Below are 6,232 nucleotides of genomic sequence, written 5' to 3'. Positions count from 1 at the left end.
CTTTCAGCCGGCAGGTGATGCACTACGGGAATAGCCAGAGCCACTACAAGCGAGTACTGTAGTTCAACAAAGGCAAGTACCACCGAAAATACATGAAAAAAAAAAGTGTGCAGGGTGTCTACCAACCGGGAAAACCAGGAATTCTCAGGGATTTTGAATAGTCTGGAAATACTCAGGGAAAACTCAGGGAATCTATACTTCTATCAGGGAAAATGAGCTGTAATTTTGTTGAAAGGGAAAGAAAGCCGCGGTAGAGAGGAATCGTAACGAATCCTCCTTGACGCCATGTCGTCCGCTGGAGTGCACCGTCAAGGACCGACTTTCCGGATGCCTGATAATTCGGACGGCTTCGCAGCGTCGCCACGTCCCCCATATAGCCAATGTATCAAAAAGTCTGAAAGTTCAGATGCAAGAACACTTCGCCGACCAAGTTTTTGGACTTTTTGCCGTAACCGCCGGTCCGAAACAGCATTAATCAAAGCCACCACCATCGCCGCCATTTTTATTACCTTGTTGCCTCGAACTGGCACTCTAGCACGCAGATCTGCTGGAAGCCATAGCAATCACCGCGGCAACGCTAGGCCTAGCTGCTTCGACGTTCGCTATTAAGCTTCTTGCCGTTCTGTGCCATGTTTTTCATTGAAAGAAATCGCTGTCAGCAACATCACCCACTTTACATTTATTGTCCTCGCAATTTCTTTCGAAGCTCGGAAAGCACGATGCGTGGCAGAATGCAGCGCCTGAAAGTCAGCTTCGCCTCGTTAGAGAAATGTTACATGGAGAAGCATACACGAAAGTATTGCAGTAAAGCACAAGTGTGGTAAGAAGGCCAATTGTCATCGGACACAGTATGTATTCCTTAACATACACGTGTGCACCCGTCATTTCCTATCACAGTACGAGCACCGATATGCCTAATTAGTGTACTGGCAGGCCTTCCGAGCTTTTTCGGACATGCCTGCGGTGATTTGAGCTCTTAAAGGGCCCCTCTCCAAGTCTGACCATATTGAGCTTAGAAGCGCCGTGCATACTGTGCGCACTAATGATCGTGTCTGCGGAGTATTACATCGCTATGTGCTGTGAAAAAGCTGAAATTTTAAACTCAGTGCCTCTGCCCTTCCCCTCGCGGGCGCCGGGTTCCCAGTCGGAGTCCGGACATAATCGCACAATAGGCCTACGTACACGTACTGCTGTGACGTCGCTCGCAGTGACACATGACTTGGAGAATTATTCAAGGCAACATCCGTTATTTGTGTAATATGTTGCTTCATTCGACAATTTACAGTTTACAGAAATGATAAAACATACAAACCAAATGTATGCGTGTTCCTGTTCTACTTCGCACTGCTGCAAGAGAGATATACTTTTGTTTCGTCTGCATGTTCCCATGTCGTGCAGTCGCGTGTGCAGACAACGAGAGCATGTTATTTTCTGCAATGCTCGGGCGTGCCGTCATGCCGTATGATCCGCTTGTGCCTTCCTCAGTATTCGCATCGCACTGGCTTATACTGCTAGTTAGGCGTTCTTGTGCACAGCACGCAAAATCGTGTGCTGCGCGAACGAGAAAAACGCAACAGCTCGGGCGCGACACCGTCAGTGGAAGTTCACCGCACAGCTAGAAAGCAAGGGGAAAAAAATATAAAGGCGGGCCCGTGACGTATGCGTCACGCGATCCTCGAGCTCCGGTATGGGCTCCCTGCAATGGTCAGGCGGTGCAGTGATCGGCTCAGCCACCAGCGCCACCGTGTCAGTTGCGCGAAACACCGAGGCGGCCACTACTACGGAGGCATACTTTTGCGGTGCTCGTTTGAAACCTGTCGATTGTTTTAAATTGCGGTTCTAAGGCAATCGAAAACATTGAGGCCCATTTTGGACCACCGACGCTTGAGAAAGGACGTCAAATTTACGACTACAACCATGTATACCGTGTCGAAGAAATAAACAGCATGGACATCACAGCGATGTGCTTAAATTAAATTATGGTGTTTTAGGTGCCAAAACAACAATCTAATTAGCAGGCACGCCGTGGTGGGGATTCTGGAATAATTTGACCAGCCTGGGCTTCTTTAACGTGGACCTAAACCTAATTACACGTGTTTTTGTATTTCGACCTCATCTAAATTCGGCCGCCATGGTGGGGATTTGATCCCGTGACATCGTACTTAGCAGCCCAACACCATAGCCATTAAGTAACCACCGCAGGTCGCAAAGTATTTGTCACAACAAAGCAAGCTTGCGTACGATGTCGAACTCAAAGTGAGGTGACAAATCACTATTTTATGCCACTTAAGTGAGCAAATACGGCCGTGGACGTCTTTCAACTGTCATTTGCCGCTTTATTACTTGGAGCGTGCCTTGCACCTCACAATTGTAGAGGTTTTGGTGAATTGTCAAGTAAGTGCTTTTTTCTCCGGTGACAAAGTGCCTCGAGCATATTCTCGTATTGTCATTCGGGCTCGAATGTGAGGGCATTACCGCTGAAGCATCATACAGAGCAATCAGCTTAGACTAAACAATGTGAAGACTGAATAAATATGCGCTAGTGTGCGTGAGAGAAATGCAAATTTTTGAATACTCGATGTGTGCTGCATTGTACTCCAACCTTAGTTCTTTTGTTACAAGCGTGAGAAAACATTGGCACGAATGAGCTCGATTCCAGTATTCGCGTCTTGATCTTGGCACACGAAGAAGCACATTGCATACAAAGCTCCAGCACGGAGCGCTTACGAAGCTAGATTTGACACGTAACATCCACTGCATGTTTGTTTTGGAGCAAGACGAACTAAACAACTATCTAAACTGATTTACAACAGCGGGAATCAGTTCACGCGTTTTTATGCAGTTGACACTTTATTGTGTGTTTTGACAGATGCCGCTACTGGTTCTTCTGTTTCTTTTTTTCTTGTTTTTGCATTTACGTCTTAGTTCGTTCAACAGAAATTCTCAAGACCAACATGAACCGCGATGATCCACTTCAGCTGCCGGGTTGCTTCCCTGGTTTTGAAGGGAAGCGGTACAATTTGATGCCAACATCCCCTTCGCGTTTCTTAACAGTATCTGCGTTTGTTCTTTTTGTTCACACTTCTCATGAAAGAGCTGCCAAGAGGCCACGGTGAATCCACTGGAAAATTGGAAAAGCAGGGTTTCAGGCGAGCCTGACCGCACCACGGGCAATGGTGAGATGACGGTGAGGGCCTACCCGCCGGTGCTCAACGCCGCTGCTAGGTGGCGCAACATGTACAGGCAAACTTCATTGCAGGGTGCCCATGGGAGAATGCAGGAAAAGAATTTCTCTTGCAGAGGCTAGATGGGGCACGTGGATAGAGTGTCTCATTTGGCAGTGGCCCTCGCCTCCCGAAATCATGGGTTCGCGGCACTGAAATATTTTTATCTAGGCTATCAATGAACACATTTGAAAAATTCTTGCAGCAGAACGGTCTCTAGAGGGCACGTAACAGTTTCCAGCGTATTACCGAAATTTGTTATGTGGCCTGGTCAGGGGCCCTTTAAGGACAGTAAAAGACGTGCATTCATTTTTTTCTAACTGCTCGATTTTTCGGACATTTTTGCAGCCCTAGGCAGTCCGAAAAATTTGACATTGACTGTACAACTATAAGAGGATGCTTCAAATGGTCCGTGGGGCGAACATGCTGTGAAAGGAGGACAAAAACAGAAACGACCTAGGCATTGAGGAATGAACGGGAAAGGAAGTTTGTAGCAGCTTCTAAATAAACACTAGTCCTTACTATTCAAGTGTATTAAGTCATTTTGTTTATTTTTTATTATGCTTACTAGAGAGTGACAGCATCGAGCGACATGGCATCAACCCGTCTTGACATAAAACAAAGTTTTGTGTCATTGGGGAATTTTGCAAAGGTACTCATGGAAAACCTGGAAATCTCAGGGAATTTGGAAATGTCAACTTGGTAGACACTCTGGTGTGTCTTTTCTACGTGTAATGGCCACACTCCCAATTTTCACCCCAACTCTCGGAAAAAAACCTGCGGCCATTACATGACTATATTGTAATTAAAACATGTCACCAAAGTATCAAAGGTCTTATCAGTGATATATACTGGTGCATAGTGACCTCAATGGTGTCTCGCTTATTATACATGTGTTGTACTCTGCAAAAAAAACCTATAAAAGAAATCTATATGCTCCATATCCAATATTCCCAGATGAACTAAGGAGTCCCTTATAAAAACGTGTTCCCATATACGGGGGTAATCCCAGAAGTAAGGTCTCCCATACTTTTAGATATAGAAACAACCATTTATTTGCTATAATAGTTACATCATTTTGAAGGTTGAAGAATACTTTATTTTTTACATAATCGCCATTTCGGTCTATGCATTTTTGTAGAATTTTAGTAGACGCTGTGGAAGTTTTACAATGCTGATGTCATACCAGCTCACCGCCATGTCCTTCAGGAAGCCTTGAACCTCATCTATCACCTCATTGCCTGAGCAGAAGCACAGTCCAGACAAATGTTCCTTCAACTTAGGAAACAGGTGGTAGTCACTCAGTGCCAAGTCTGGACTGTATGGTGGGTGGGTGATGACGTTCCAACCAAAGTTTTGCAGAGGATCGACAGTTTCATCATTTGCACTCACAAACTCGACCACCGTTGATTCATCGACAGCTTCCGGAAATTCTGACGGCTCGCTCCAAACATCGGCAACACCCGCAACGGCTTCGTCGCATTCATCAGAATTTATAGTCATCACTGAGCACGTGGAAGCCGGCACGGCTGAATCAATTTCGGATGAACCACTCGTACACAGCCGTGCTACGCATCAGGCACCACGGGCACCGAGTCGCTAGTTTGGTCACTTTAGCCCTAATTTCCCCCTTATTCTTCAAGATCGTGCTGAGAGTGATCCTCAGAATCTTGCATGCTGTGGGGACATCCAACTTCTCACCATGTTCGACCCAAATTATGATTTCGAGCTTCACGACGAAAGGTGAATTCTGCCGCTTCATTACGGCAACACTGCGGGAGAAGGCCTACAAGGCGCACACACAATGAACCAGAAAAGCAGCGAGACAACTCGCACTTTCGCCATGTTGCACGACGTGGGCACAAGAGCCTCTGATTGGCTGTCTGAGCAAGCGCTGCGGGCGAGCCAGGATCATTTTTTGCAGGGGGGTGTCGACGGCTTGTACGAGGCAGCGCGGTCACGGTAGGGATAGCAGTTGGATCGAGCCGCGCCGCCGGGTTTCCACGCCACCACGAAGGAAAGCCAACTTCTGGGGGCACTTTTCCGTCGCTTGATGTTCAATATATCGGGAGTCACTGCTATTTTTGTTCGATTTAAGCGTAATTTTTGCTATATATACTCATTGTAACTATACTGTGTCCAGAAATTGTTCGATATATAGAATAATTAGATGTAAACGGGTTCAATATAGTCGGGTTCGACTGCATGACATGCGCTGTGAAGAAACAATGTACTATGAAGAGGTGATATACTAAAATATGTTGCTATAAGTAGTGCTGCTGCCTTACCAGGGCCCTTAAGCACAAGGGCCCAGAGGCATGTGCCATACAGGTTGCTACGATCGCAGCATCAGCCTGTGGTGCAAGGATGTGCTACGAATCTTGTGGGTTCGTAACACGCAATAAATCGACATCTTGTAAAAAATTTAAAACTGACCCATGGTGAAAAATAGGTTCTGCTCAAAGAAACAATACTGGATGAACGGAAATGCGGCATCAGTGTGCCAAAGGAAAGCACTTTTTTCATTCAGCTTCTGCTTCGCGAGATTCCATCAAAATGTGGAGAACGGTCAGCTTCTCACCACAGCTACCACAGAGGGGAGGATCACCACCAGTCAGCAGCTGAGGATGTGTACCATATGTGTGTCCTATCCTCAGTCGACAGAATGTGACATCAGTTTGTCGTGCTTTTGTTACCAAAGGCCAATTTTATATGTGTGGCTGAGTTAAATGTTAGGGTATTTACGTCGCAACTTCTCTGCTGCTCCATCGTCCCTAAAACTCCTGCTTTATATATCACTAATATGACCTAAACTTGAATACACACCATCTATATGGGACCCAGCGCATGAAAATGTTGTACCTTCTATTGAACTTATCCAAAATAACTCCCTTTGCTTCATCCTTTCAAACTACAACTGTATCGAAAGTATCACAGCCATGAAAACTAACCTTTCCCTCCCACCTTTAATATCTCACCGGAAAATTAGTCGCCGCACTCTATTCCAC

General features: G+C 46.0%; 1 protein-coding gene across 1 annotated transcript in view; it reads right to left on the bottom strand.

Moving 5' to 3' along the window:
* The window catches only part of alpha-PheRS (phenylalanine--tRNA ligase alpha subunit), a 98,758-nt gene that overhangs the window by 917 nt on the left and 91,609 nt on the right, over nt 1–6,232 (bottom strand). The window lies entirely within an intron of this gene.

This window comes from Dermacentor variabilis, chromosome 10, assembly GCF_050947875.1.
Source record: "Dermacentor variabilis isolate Ectoservices chromosome 10, ASM5094787v1, whole genome shotgun sequence".
Lineage (NCBI taxonomy): Eukaryota > Metazoa > Arthropoda > Arachnida > Ixodida > Ixodidae > Dermacentor > Dermacentor variabilis.
This window is presented reverse-complemented; position numbering and strand designations above follow the sequence as displayed.